Below are 15161 nucleotides of genomic sequence, written 5' to 3' on the forward strand. Positions count from 1 at the left end.
ATCACTTTAACGTTGACATACCATTGAACCGAAACATTTTTTTACGTGGAGATCCATGTGTGTGTCAGTCTTGGCCCTGTTAGTTGGCATGAAGGTGGGGCAAAAAAGGACAATGAAATTTTACTTAGAAACATGGATTGCATTCTTCCAACATAAACTTCTGTCTTCACCAAAATTGTAAATTTGTAAATGTTACAAAATTGCTATGTAAACAAGGCAGATCGCCAATCTTTGAGAACGGAAGGTAGTGCTCCTGTGTTTCTGCTAAGCAGGAACACGGATCTCTGCCTTTCCACAGTACAAGCACCTCGCACACAGTTAGCAAGCACTCCCTAGGAATACATTTAACCCTTCGATCCACCCTGTTAATCCCTTCCCTGCCAGTGTCATTAGTACAGTGACAGTGCATATTTTTAGCACTGATAACTGTATTGGTGTCACTGGTCCCCAAAAAGTGTAATTTAGTGTCCGATCTGTCTGCTGCAATGTTGCATTCCCGCTCTAAGTCGCTGTAAAAAAAAGTAAAAAATAAAAATTCCATAAATCTATGCCATAGTTTGTAGACGCTATAACTTTTTAGTGAACCAATCAATATACGCGTACTGGGATTTTTTTTACCAAAAGTATGTAGCAGAATACATATTGGCCTAAATTGACGAAGAAATTCGATTTTTTCCCCATTTTTTTTATTGGATTTGTTTTATAGCAGAAAGTAAAAAATATTGTTTTTTCTTTTCAAAATTGCTATCCTTTTTTGTTTATAACGCAAAGAGGTGATCATATACCACCAAAAGAAAGCTCTATTTGTGGAAAAAATTTTCTTTGGGTTGGGTACAGCGTTGCTCGACCGTGCAATTCTCAGTTAATGTAACGCAATGCCAAATCGCAAAAAATGTCCTGGTCAAATAGGGAAGTAAACCTTCCAGAGGGCAAGTGGTTATCCCATATATAATATTCAAAGCAAACTCATCTATCCACGTCTCTATGCTTTATTTTGTTGAGAAATCACTTTGGAAAAACACCCCCTAGCATTTCTGGCCATGGCCATCTTGACTAAGGGCAAATGATTCATGTAGCACTTACTTCCTGGAATCCATCTGCCCTTAGCTCAGGCATACAGGCCGGAGGGTGTGCTTAGCTGAGAAAAACCCTCCTGAAGACTCCTTGGATGCATAACATCATTTGCCAAGGCAAGAAACCAGGAAGTAACTGAAGAAACGTAAAAAAAATATGAATAATATGATAAACTTTCCTATTTATTTACTAACGCTAGCAGGATAAGGATTACAAATAATCAATGTTGATTGGGAGATTGAAGTTCCGCTTTAAGAAAGATAATGCATTTTAACAGCACATTTAACTTTTAATCAGCAGGAGATTCAAAAGCAATGGGATAAATCTGAGAAAGCAGGAAACCCCTTTAATAACATGCACATGTTGCGTTTAGCCGATGACATAAGACCACGTTTTGGACCCAAAATGTATTATAAAGGACTAGGAGACAATTATCAGGGGGAAAATGAAATGCTGTGTGATGCGGCATGGAGCTTTAAGCTGCAGTAACAGCTGGCAACTCTCTGGAAGGGGCCCTTTAATCCGCTGTTATATCACAGATAGCGAGATCTGGCTTGTTCCTCTGCCAGGAGGACACATTAATGAGAAAGCTCTTGTTGTTGGTATAAGCAGGCTAGCTAGAGCTGGAAGGAGACCATTCAAACACCCAACGAGCCAGGATTTACCTTCTCAAAGAATTTTGTCTTATTGATTATCAGCAAAGCAGTAAGTATTATTTTACTTTTTGTTTCCTTGCTTGCTTGGTATACAAGGGACTCTTGCTGCCCAAAGAGGTGGTACTTATTGTGTGGTCCTTTGGGCCCCTGCAGACAGAAGTTTGCATTTTCCTTACCTAGGTACCAAAGAAGGAATTATTCTTTAGGCTACCTTTTATTACCCTGTGTTACTTTTATCTCTGCTGCCTATTCTTATTCTCGTTAATGTTTTGTTTTTTTCTTTGATATTTTTCTTGCCAACAGAATGTGGCACAAGTAGTTTTTTTTAAGGAGGATGTAGGGAGCACAAATGTGGAAGCATTGATTTTGTCAAGGGGATGTAACTAGTTACCTCTAGCAGTCTCATGTAACATGTCTCCAGTCTGAAGAATGTCTTCTGTTTCTGACCATCTCCTGTACCATGTCTGCAGTCTTTGACGATCTCTTGTATCATGTCCACAATCCCTGACTACCTCTTGAAGAATGTCTGCAGTCTCTGACTATGAATGCAGTCTTTTACTATCTATTGTACTATGTCTGCAGTCTCTGACCATCTCTTGTATCATGTCTGCAGTCTCTGACCATCTCATGAAGAATGTTTGCAGTCTCTGACCATGACTGCAGTCTTTTACAATCTCTTGTACAATGTCTGCAGTCTTTGACCATCTCCTGTATCATGTCTGCAGTTTCTGACCATCTCCTGTCTCATGTCTGCAGTCTCTGACCATGTCTTGTACCATGTCTATAGTCTCTGACCATCTCCTGTATCATGTCTGCAGTCTCTCTGACCATTTGTTGTACCATGTCTGCAGTCTCTGACCATCTCTTGAAGAAACTCTGTAGCCTATCACCATGACTGCAGTCTTTTACAATTTCTTGTACAATGTCTGCAGTCTCTGACCATCTCCTGTATCATGTCTGCAGTCTCTGACCATGTCTATAGTCTCTGACCATCTCCTGCATCATGTCTGCAGTCTCTCTGACCATTTGTTGTACCATGTCTGCAGTCTCTGACCATCTCTTGAAGAAACTCTGTAGCCTATCACCATGACTGCAGTCTTTTACAATTTCTTGTACAATGTCTGCAGTCTCTGACCATCTCCTGTATCATGTCTGCAGTCTCTGACCATGTCTATAGTCTCTGACCATCTCCTGCATCATGTCTGCAGTCTCTCTGACCATTTGTTGTACCATGTCTGCAGTCTCTGACCATCTCTTGAAGAATCTCTGTAGCCTATGACCATGCCTGCAGTTGTTTACTATCTCTTGTACTATGTCTGCAGTCTTTTACCACCTACTGTAGCATGTTTGCAGTCTCTGACCATATCTTCTAACATGTTTGCAGTCTCTAACAATTCCTTGTACTATGTCTGCAGTCTGTGACCATCGTTTATAGCACGTTTGCAGTCTCTGACCATCCCTTGTACTATGTCTGCAGTCTCTGACAATCTCCTGACATCTTTTTGTGGCATTACATTCACTAAATATTATTTACTGAATATCATGTGTGGCCCTTTGATGATGTCAGGGACCACACTTCAGGACCCCTATATTAAGTAAGTTGACCACCACTGATACAAAGTATATAGAGTTCCCAAGTTTCTATCTTTTGAACTCAAACTTCCCTTGTCTCTTTCTTTTGTGTTTAGGTCTCATGAATAGATTTGCATATAGAATATACCTGTTATAAAGTGAGTCTGTGGACCTTTTTTTTTCATCAGATTTCCCTCTTTTTCCAAAGTATTTCCTAACTGTCCTGACTTACTATGTTCTGTTATGGTTTACTGATTATTGGTATGTGTGACCAAGACCTGACCACAGTCTGAGCCCATTTGGGGTGGCAGGTCAGCCCATTGGTCTTGCCTACTAGTTAGTTGTATCTCCTGGTATCTTTGCTGAACTGTTTTCTAGTTCTTTGGTTGTAATATTCATAAATCGATCATAACTTTGTACTTTTGTATACTTAATCCTCTTTTCATTATAAAACATTAAAAAATTATGGTTAGAAAAATAAATGAGTCAGTGGGAAACACAGTAGAGATTTCTTGAATCAGAAGGCATTTGCTGGTCTCACTTCCATCACAAATCCCAAAAAATAGGAGTATATTCCTCATTTTAGCACAGTGAGTGGAGTCACGCAAATCGTTCTTTTCTGCTCCAGTGGTCAACTGTACATCCAAAATATCAAATTATTGAAAACTGCATACAGCTTTTTCTGTTGAATGTTGACCATGCTCGGTGTACCATATGGAAACCATAGCTTCCAAGCAGTAGAGCTTATGGAGGACATACCAAAACAACCAGATGCATTACGGCTTTTGGTTCCCTTTAGCCCACCTCACCATAGTGTGTCTGAATGCTCTCTTGTATTGGTTCATAGAGTAAGATAAGTCATACCTCCAACGCATTACATAGTTCAGTAGGGCTATCTCTCGACAGGTCTCTATAGGTGTTCCACACTGACTTGTAGGATGAACCAAGGGTGTTCTTTATCATTAACTTACACAAATTTTGATACTTGTCTACTGCTAATTCCTTTCACACTGAGGTGCTTTTCAGGAGCTTTCACGCTAAAAAAGCATGAAAAGCTCACGAAAACCTATTTTAATTAAAATCAATGAATGCTTTCACAATGGGGCACTGCACTGGCATGGTGGTGAAAGAACGCCCCTCTCCATTGAAATGAATGGAAAGCACTTCAAAAGCATCTGAAAAGCTCTTTAAAAGTGCTCAGTGTTTTACTGGCAATTTAGAAGCGCTTCAGTGTGAACAGGGCCTTATAGTGAGGTGAAAGTGGAAATCAGGCTTGTGTTGGAATTGGTTGTTCTGTTGGTTGATAAATGGCAGGAGAGAGCTCAAGAGGAATGTGGCCAATGGGACATGCTTACTATTCATCCAAAGCAGGGGTCTCCAAACATTTTAAACAAAGGGCCAGTTTTATGTCCTTTTGGCTTTAGGGTGGCAGACAGTGGCCAATGGATGTAAACAATGCCCCATCCTTGGTTTTAGTGAGAGGAATAGTGTTCCATTGTTGGATTCAGTGGGAATGAAGAGTGCCCCATCATTGGTGTCAGTGGGAAGAATGGTGCCCCATCATTTGTGTCAGTGGGAGGAATAGTGCCCCATCATTTGTGTCAGTGGGAGGAATAATGCCCCATCATTTGTGTTAGTGGGGGGGAATGGTGTCCTAACATTGGCGTCAGTGGGGTGGAATGGTGCCCCATCATTGGTGTCAGTGGGGGGGAATGGTGTCCCATCGTTGATGTCAGTGGGGGGGAATGATGTCCCATCCTTGGTTTTAGTGAGAGGAATAGTGTTCCATTGTTGGATTCAGTGGGAATGAAGAGTGCCCCATCATTGGTGTCAGTGGGAAGAATGGTGCCCCATCATTTGTGTCAGTGGGAGGAATAGTGCCCCATCATTTGTGTCAGTGGGAGGAATAATGCCCCATCATTTGTGTTAGTGGGGGGGAATGGTGTCCTAACATTGGCGTCAGTGGGGGGGAATAGTGTCCCATCATTGGTGTCAGTGGGAGGAAAATTGTCTCAAGGGCTGGATAAAGTCAAGTAAAGAGCTGCTACTGCTTCCTCCCACCGCCCCCCCCCCGTGCAGGCTGGAGACCACTGATTCAAAGTAGCACTGTTTGAGGTGGTGAATCACTGGGGCATTACTTGGAAGAACATCCGTGTGTGTGTTTCAGGTTTGCATGTTTTTGCTTAATGTAAATTTTACCACAAGAGTATTAAAGGCTTGGCATTAGCTACCAGCAGACGTAGATGGAAAAAAACATCACATTTAAAGTAGACCTGTCAGGATAAAAAATATGAAACTACCATTGTTCATTTGCAAAATGCAGTCCCCAGGGCTGTCATCTTGATGTTGGGTTTACTGTCTTGTCAACTGAGACAGATCAGCAGCCTACGTGTTTCCTCTCTGCACAGATTTTCTTTAATCCCTGGGCATCTGTAGTCTGTTTATTAATCAACACTACAACTGTAAATTTAAAAGTTTGTCTGTGTTCTTGCTGGCAGCAGCAATTTTCAAACAATCAATTTACATGGCTCCCGATCATGTGATCCCCGCGATGGCCAATTATGTTGATCACAGGAGGTTTGTTTGCAAACAAACCTCCGCCTGGGGATGTCATGGTGCCCCAATCATTTTTGTGGAATAGCAACTTCAGTTATGCAGAGAGAAAAAGGTACTGTGTTATAAAATATTATAGCATGTATTCTGTATAATTGAAATTGAAAAGAAAAAAAATTCCAAGGTTAGCCACAGATATGTCTTTAGACAAAAGCACTGTTCCATCTCAAGTGGACACATGAGATGGAGCATTTGGACTTGATCTCCTGCAAATAACGCAATGGAAACAGTAAGCTGAAATGCTGTGGGTGGTAAATAGTGGTTACTTTCTGGCAGTCTTTTTTGCGTTAATTGCAGGAGTGTCTGAACTGATTCACATATATTGCGATAGGTAAAATAGCATGGATTTTACCCAGATTCACTTGAAATAAGTACGATTGGATTCTGACAGTAAGGTCAATAATAAAAATCTAATTTGCACTTTCTTTGTATTAGGAGATGGAAGTCATGTCCAATTTGCGAACAATCAATCTCACCGGCAGCCACTTCCAGGCACAGTCTACGTATCAGTTCGCTGTCTCCAATGAAAACCCTTCCTACCCAGACTACAAGCCCATGGAATACGAGATCATCCCTCTCCCACGAGCCGTAATCTACCTTCTCATGGCCGGACTGGTTGTGGTGGGGGCTGCTTATGCCATTGTGGGTCACCTCATTAAGGATTTAGCTCATGACATTGCAGGTAAAAACTAAACTCGTATCTACTATGTATCCAAAATGTACTAATATACAGCATGTATATTACTTAGTACTGGCAAAGATTACTGCGCTGGACCAATGTAAAGAAAAAGCTGCTGACACTGAAACAAAGTCCCAAGGGAATGTGAAAAAACAAAGTGTAGCGTTAAATCTAAAACAATACGACAGCAGTGAACTGAAATAGTTAGTATGTGCAACATGTACTGTAGACATGTAATGCAAACATGCAAGCTGCAAATCCAATATTCACATGTGTAAAAAAAAAGCTAATCAGTGAAGATAAAATTTAAATGAAAATACGCAAAATGAATAAACTTCCTAAGAAGTGTGTCCATTGAATATGTGACTTATGAGACCTCAATAGAGATGGTGATGGTGCAACAAAGTGAATCTGGCTGTAAAACTGTTGGAGCAGGGAGGTCTTCTGTTAAAAAGATGTAGATGGGTACTCTTACCAGATAAGGTGGACCCACTTGCCGGCGGCAGTGGGTCAATCAGGCTCTTATAGGCCGAATGCCTCGAGATTGAGAGTTTTACCGACACAAGTATGGCTGGAAGATGGTCACTCCAAACGGGGTAGGTCCACTCATCAACAGTATGGATTTAGCCAAAGGTCCAGGGTTCGGATAACTCTCCAAGCAAAATAGGACTACCACCCAATGGGAGAGCTGTCTGAAGGCCGGGGGTAGGTGAAGAAATAGGCTCAGTCAACCGGGATGCAAATAAGAAAAAAATGGAGAGGCTCCATATGGTGCAAGTCAAAAACAGGGAGATTTATTCTTAAAAAGTACAAAGCATCAATGATAAATGAGTACAAAAAAAACTTTGTGATCACAAGCTAAAAAGTTAAAAAGTATTAAAAGCAATGTGGGAAGCAAGTGAAGCGAGCCCAATGCGTTTCGTCCCAATGGACTTCAACTGGGGCATATTTCCCCAGTCGAAGTCCGTTGGGACAAAACACGTCAGGTCACTTCACTTGCTTCCAACATTGCTTTTAATACTTTTTAACTTGTGATCACCAAGTATTTTTTGTACTCATCTATCATTGATGCTTTGTACTTTTTAAGAATAAATCTCCCTGTTTTTGACTTGCACCATATGGAGCCTCTCCATTTTTTTCTTATTTGCATCCCATTTTGACTGAGCCTATTCCTTCACCTACCACTGGCCTTTCCGACGGCTCTCCCATTGGGTGGTAGTCCCATTTTGCCCAGAGAATTATCAGAATCCTGGACCTTCGGCTAAATCCATACTGTTGATAAGTGGACCTACCCCGTTTTGAGCCATACTTGTGTCGGTACAAGTCTCAATCTCGAGGCGGTCGGCCTATATGAGCCTGATTGACCCACTGCCGCCAGGAAAGTGGGTCCACCTTATCTAGTTAGAGTACCCATCTACCTACATCTTTTTAACAGAAGACCTCCCTGCTCACAGTCTGGCAGCCAGATACACTTTGTTGCACCATCACCATCTCTATTGAGGACTCATAAGTTACATTTAGATGGACACACTTCTTAGGAAGTTTATTAATTTTGTGTATTTTCATTTGAATTTTATCTTCACCGATTTGCTTTTTTTACACATGTGAATATTGGATTTGCAGCTTGCATGTATGCATTACATGTCTACATGTTGCACATAATAACTATTTCAGTTCACTGCTGTTGTATTGTTTTATATTTAGCGCTACACTTTGTTTTTTCATATTACTTAGTATGCCTTAAAAGATTTGCATGCATATGCCTGTGAAGGTTGAACGTGCGTTAGGCAAGGTATGTTGGGTGGGGAAGATGTACGCACAGTGGAGGTGTCCTCATGAATTGCATCAATCTCGTCTTTGAAGTGATTGGCAATCTCTTGGGCAGTGAGTGAGTTAGTGGGTAGAGGGGGTGTGGGACGAAGCAGAAAGTTAAAGGTTGAGAAGAGTCGACGGAGACTGGATGACAGACAAGATATTAATAAGAGACAAAGTAGGCTTGTTTGGCAGCATGGAGGCAGGAATTGTATTTTAGAAGGGCAGATTTATATAAGGTGGATTCTTGCAGGCATTTGATTTTAAGCCACAGTCGTTCAAGAGCACAACAATGTCTCTTGAGATTTCTAGTGTTGTCAGTTTGCCAGGGTTGTAATGGTCGGGGCCTGATTCTGTGTGTGGTTAGAGGAGCAAGTGCAACTAGTGATGAACTGTTGTAGACAGAGGTGGCCAGGTCAGGACCTGACAGATTATGTCATATAGGTGGTCAGTAGTGACGAAGGTTCCTACAAGTAATTGTTTGTTGCTTGGAGGGATGGGTGGTTGGAGGTAAGGATACAGTGAAACTGATGAGGTTGTGATTAGAGAGAGGAAAGGGGGTGTTTGTGAGGTTGCCAGGATTGCAGAGATGGGAGAATGCAAGGTCAAGGGTATTACCATTAGAGTGAGTGGAAGTATGTGTCCATTGGGTTAGGTCAAAAGATGAGGTTGAGTTGAGAAGTTGAGCTGTAGTTGGGCTAACATTGACAGGAATGTTGAAGTCACCAAGAATGATAGTGGAGAGGAGATTTCAGAGGAGAGAAAGTAGGGTAGCCAGGCAGCAAAAGTCATCAAGAAAGCACGACACCGGTCCAGGAGGCTGATAAATTGCTGCAATCCTCAGAGAAATGGGAGAAAACAGACGAATACAGTGCATCTTGAAAGCAAAGAGGGATAGAGAGGGAGGAATACGAGGAATCCAACTCCACCTCCTTTCTACACTTGCCACTACACTTGGCAATAGTTACAAAATCAGAAGTTATCTTGAACTGGTCAGAATTCTGCAAAGTGAATTTTACTTCTGAACTGCCCAAGTGGAAAATGATACATGCGTGTCTTAAAGTGGACTTTTCGAAACGCTACAAGTCTGCGTAGAGAGATTCCTCACATATCACAAGATACAGCAACAGTATTCATTTTCCATTTTTGGGCTCCTGTGATTTGTCTAGGCTGAGTTGACATCAGTCTGCTGCAGGCAGGATGAAGCATTTGCTCAGTCTCCTCTTCCCAGTGATGAGCCTGCAACAATGTACATTTTTTAACAAGTCACAAGGTGAGAGGCTGTAGCAGGGGCTGATCTTTAGCAGACATTTACTGTATGAACACAAGCTTCATGAACATCAGAATTTATGTGATTGTGTCATCTCTTAGCTGCATTTCAGTGCAGGATATAGATGGTGACCCTGAGGCTGGGTTCACACTAGCTGCAGCCCCCGGGCACAGCAGGGGTTCCGGTGCGTCTCATTTCTCTGTTTCAGGTGCAAATCAGGTCTGAATTTTTGCATGAATTAGGACCTGAAACTGAGCCAAAAGACACGTGGGACACTTTTCCAGTGCACACCGCGGCCACCGCAGAGATGTATGAACCGGCTCCATTGAGAGCCGGTTACACTCTACTGTAATGCGAATTGGAATGCGAGGAAACCCAAATCCAATTCGCATTAGTGTGAACCCAGCCTCAATGATGCCTGATCAAAGATGGCACGTTCTCAATACTTAGTCTAGAAATAGCACCACTGTCAGGTATTTATTGTAGACAAAGGTGTTTATTTACTAAAGGCAAATCTACTCTGCACTACAAGTGCACTTGGAAGTGCAGTCGCTGTAGATCTGAGGGGAAGATCTGAAATGAGGGGAAGCTCTGCTGATTTTATCATCCAATCATGTGTACGCTAAAATGCTTTTTTTAAAATTTTCCTTGCATGTCCCCCTCAGATCTACAGCGACTTCACTTCCAATTGCACTTGCAGTGCAAAGTGGATTTGCTTTTGGTAAATAACCCCCAAAAACTCATCCAAGATCTACCGCACAATTGTAAAGTAATGAGCTGAATTTCGGTGCTCAGGTTTATTGTGTCCCATGAACATCAAAATAGCAAGAAATGCCGGCAACACGTTTGCTTCTTCTGACAAATCTTTATTTGGCACAAACAGAAGTGCTACATCTATAGTGCTAACGCGTTTGGGCGGAGCCTTCCTCATAGCATACAGGTTTACAATAAAATCCCATCCCTCCTAAAAAAGGGCGGTACAATTTAATTTAAAATTAATTGACAATTAAAAACATGTGAGGTTGGTGGAATCAGAGACGAAGGGGAGGAAAAATTACACAGACTGAAACCTCGGAAAGAAATTAACGCATCGTGGAATCAGGTATTTATTGCTGACTTTGTGTCACCAGAACAAGAAGTGAAGGAAGATATAAGATTTCACAGTAGTTAATGGAACAAGGGTAGAGGGTAAAGCTCCAAAAAGGGACATCAGTTTCAGCAAAGACTCTTTAAGCCCTGGTTCACACTGGTGCAGTTTGACATGTCAAATTGGCGGCAATTGCACCGTTCTAATCGACATGCGGCACTGCACAGATTTCAAAAAGTTGTTTCTGTACTACTTGCAATTTCAGGTTGTGATTTCCATTGAACAGATGTCAGTGAAATCACCCCCTGAAATCAAGACTGACATGCGGGAGTGAAATTGCGCGAGTTTGGCTGAACTCACACCGCTTAATTACCGCAGTTCAGTGTGAACCCAGGCCAAAGGTGGGATATTCCCTAATTTTCTGAGATATTTATTCTCACGTCCTGATATGTTTTCTGGGCAGGAAGTGAAAAGACGTCAAAAAGGGGTACCCACGATTCTTTTTGGGATCTTGAGCCATTTTTTGCTATGAAGAAAGTTCTATTATTCTGTGCAAAATTTGCATTCACTGTTGCATGTATTTTATTATTGTGTTATATTTGTACTTTTTATATATTTGTCATAGTGGTGCCTTTCCAAAAGTCCCTTCCATAAACCTTCCTTCAGGAAGTATATAGAAATCGCTCAGTGCGAACATGTTCTAACACTTCTCTACACTATTCAAACTAGATGAAAAGCTTTGTTTGGTGCTTCATGCTGCCTTGTGATTTAGGCCATTGTTTCTCAACCCCGTCCTCAAGTACCCCCAACAGGCCATGTTTTGGGAATTTCTCTTCGATAAAATAGCTGTCCAAAAATCCCAATCATTGACTTCCGATTTAAAGCACACGTACAAGATAAAAGGAAAACCCACAAATATGGCCTGTTGGGGGTACTTGAGAACCACCGATTTAGGCTACATGCACACTGGATGTTTAACACAAGCTTATGTAGGGCTGAATGCATTCAGGATGCAGAATTCCTATGTTCCTGACATACGTCATGGAGTAATCACAACCGTAAATGCGAGTACAACTAGGTACAGCTTTTAGCCACCGCGTATTTCAGTCTGTCATACCTTTTAACAGGCTGGTGGAAGCTGCACCTGTACCCCTCAAGAGCTGAAAAAAATCAGAATTTGACAAATATGGGTTAAGCACCCAGTGTGCATGAGGCTACACTTGTGCCAAGTGGAATGACCATGTGACTGTTCAAGGGTCATCAAAATGAAAATTAATGCAATTTTTTATTTATCCATTTTAAGATTGCATCTTAGGACCTCACATGGAAAGTAAAAGTCACTTAGCTCATGATCCAAGATCCACACGTCCTGTACTACCAGTACCAACAGATAAAATGGATGTGTACTGCTTGCCCAGCCAGCCTGATGTCTGCATACCCATATCGAAAATCAGCGAGAACCTTTACCTGCCAGCAGCATACGGAGGAAACCTTGGCCTGCGGAAAGTCTCATTACACAGCATCTGAAATCCCCAGACATGGTACTTCCTTGCTATGTGTAATATATTTTTACTGATGGAGTATGCAAACAATATCCAAAAGCCCTTGACTCAGGCGAAGTGTCCAATCCTGGTGCAAGCACATGGAATTAAGCAAACGGCAACTTTATCTAAGACAGTCCCGAGTGCAAGTCAAAGGAGGCACTCCCTAGAAGTTGACAAGGACTCCATCAGCTGACGCAAGCCATGTAGATCCAACCACAGTTTCAGTCTTGGTGGCTGCATGTACGGGTATCAGGAAGATGATGGTGAAGCACCAAATTTCAGTCCCTCTCAAAGGCCAAATCAGCTAGACTGTTGTAAAATTGTATTATTTTTACATAAGAGGTCTTAACAAGCAGCCATTTTGCTCTTAGCCTCTACAGAGGTGCCATTTTGTTATTCCTGCACTGTGGATGAGCAAGTACAACAGGCAACTGGCTACATTTACAAATGGTTTGGAGATGTGAAAGCTTGTCATTAATGAATCAGGGGCAAGCACAGGGTCGGTAGGGGAGGGAATCAAAACGTGCCATATACCATTTTTTCCCCCACAAATGTATAGAAGTAATACACGACCATCAAATTGAAACATATGCATCAGGGGTAGGGAACCTCGGCACTCCAGCTAAGGTGAAACAAGAAATCCCGTCATGGCTCTGCCTCTAGGAGTTGTGCCTGTGATGAGTCTTACAATGTCTCATGGGACTTGTAGTCTCACCACAGCTGGAGAGCTGAGGTTGCCTAACCCAGATTTACATACTATATTCATGACAATACCATTACAAAAATAAAAAATAATCAGCTTTTTAAATTCAGGTATAAATGGCATTTTTTTTTTTTTTTATTAAATTGGAACCTCCCCACTCCATTGTTCAGTCTAAGATATACAGTACTGATGGTGCTTTTTGGCAACTTAGTCATGCTACTTAAATCACTAGTAATGAATTACTAAAAGTTGCAACCGATCACAAAACACTTACGAAAAAAAAAAGTCTACACAAGGTGCAGCAAAATAAAAGCAATCCTTTAAAACAATTGTAGCATTGTACAATCACATGTAATTAGAGAATGGTCATTAGGGAGCACAAACGCCCCGGGGGGGGGGGGGGGGGCAGTTTTCAGGCAGCAAGAGAATATTTTAAAATGTTTAATAACACAAGAACAGAAGTTTATATATTGCAGCTTATCAGGTCTTAGATATGGTTGCTACATTCATGGTTTACCTGTTGATCCCACCAATAACACTCTTCCTGTCCTAGGGTGACAACACTCACTCACTGTGCGGTCATCCTGGGGCAGGACTAGAGAATACCCTTCCTCCCCTTCTTCATAAACATAGATAGGAGTCGTTTTGTAATCTACAGGAGAGAACTGGGAACAATATAACTGATAAAAGCAGCAGAGGGCACAGGAAGTTATTAGAAGATTTCCAGCAAGAGCGACAGGTATATTTTACCCTTATCAAATAAAATTATTGTCAAAGGTTTACACAAACCTTCAGAGCTGGAGTGTGTAACAAAAAAATTGTGAACATAAATGAATGTAATTTTTTTTTTAAATATGTAAATAAGTTATAGTCCAGCCATCCTTAACTAGGGCTTCCTAGACCTGTGGCTGATTGACTTCCCATTTGATGGTGCCTTCATAGTTTCGTAATAAGCCAGCAGTATGTCACCATTGTTCTTTTTAGTGTCTTCAAAGGGGGCATTTCTTCCTATGAACCACCATTATAAAGGTGCATTCGTTTTAGCAGGCGTCCCCCCCGACCTGAACATTTTGCAAGGATTTATTGGTAGTAAAATAGGTCGAGAAACGCTGGTTTAGTGGGTACGATGGGCAAAGAAAGTGAAGTGAGTCGCATCTGCATCTTGAATAAAATTACATAATGGGAAAGCCATCTGTTCAGCGATCAGTCACCAACCTATCAAATTGCTAGCGATTTAAGCAGCCTGACAAAGATATTACAAATCTCCCATGTAGCTTAGACACACACACACACTTGCCCAATTTTTATTTTTTAAGACAATTTAGCTGCAATAAATGCCAAAATTTGTTGAAAGTGGTTTCTTGCTGTAGCTGACAGATACCATTGCTGTAAAAATAAAAAAGGAACTTCTTACCCTATTGTGGAGCATGTGATTTTTGTCTACCAACTAACCTACCTTTGTGCCAATATGTTTAAAAACTGTAAGGAGGAAATGTAAAAATAATGCCATATTGTGCACAACTGATACACCCCAATGAATATGCCTCAAGGATGACCAAGGGCCCCATTTAAAGTGGTTCTAAATTCAGAAGGTTCTCTCTCAATGAATTCTTTGCATTAAGATAAAAAGGCTTCTGTGTGCAGCAGCCCCCCTAATACTTACCTGAGCCCCATCTTGATCCAGTGATGTTGCATGAGAGTCTCAGCTGTCTGGGACTCCCCTCCTCATTGGCTGACAGAGCAGCGGGGTGCCATTGGCTCCTACTGCTGTCAAAGTCAGTCAGCCAATGAGGAGGGAGAGTGGGTGGAGCCGAGCCACTGCTCCGTGTCTGAATGGACACACAGAGCAACGGCTCAGGTGCCCCCTTAGAAAGCTGCTTGCTGTGGGAGCACTCAGCAGGAGAGGGGGGCCAGAAGCTCCTATGAGGGACCCAAGAAGGAGGATCTGGGCTGCTGTGCAAAACCAACTTGACATACAAGTAACTATAACATGTTTGTTATATTTAAAACGGAAATAAAAAAAGAAAAAAACAAAACAAAAAAAAAAAAAAAAAAAAACACAGAGACATTGACATAACTTTAAATTTGTGCTGTGCGTTAATAAGCGTTGAGGCAGCCTACTGAAATAAATGGGCTGCCAGTGAACCTTGA

At 41.6% G+C, this 15161-nt stretch overlaps 1 long non-coding RNA gene across 1 annotated transcript; it reads left to right on the forward strand.

The window, feature by feature from the left end:
• Window positions 1-1599: 1599 nt before the first annotated feature.
• On the forward strand, window positions 1600-14428 carry LOC143961132 (uncharacterized). The gene is made up of 3 exons (XR_013270417.1): window positions 1600-1779; window positions 6351-6597; window positions 12067-14428. It is a non-coding gene; the product is annotated as an uncharacterized LOC143961132 (long non-coding RNA).
• The last annotated feature ends 733 nt before the right edge of the window (window positions 14429-15161 follow it).

This window comes from Lithobates pipiens, unplaced genomic scaffold (assembly GCF_037356315.1).
Source record: "Lithobates pipiens isolate NorthernLeopardFrog02 unplaced genomic scaffold, aLitPip1_a1.2 Scaffold_8, whole genome shotgun sequence".
NCBI lineage: Eukaryota > Metazoa > Chordata > Amphibia > Anura > Ranidae > Lithobates > Lithobates pipiens.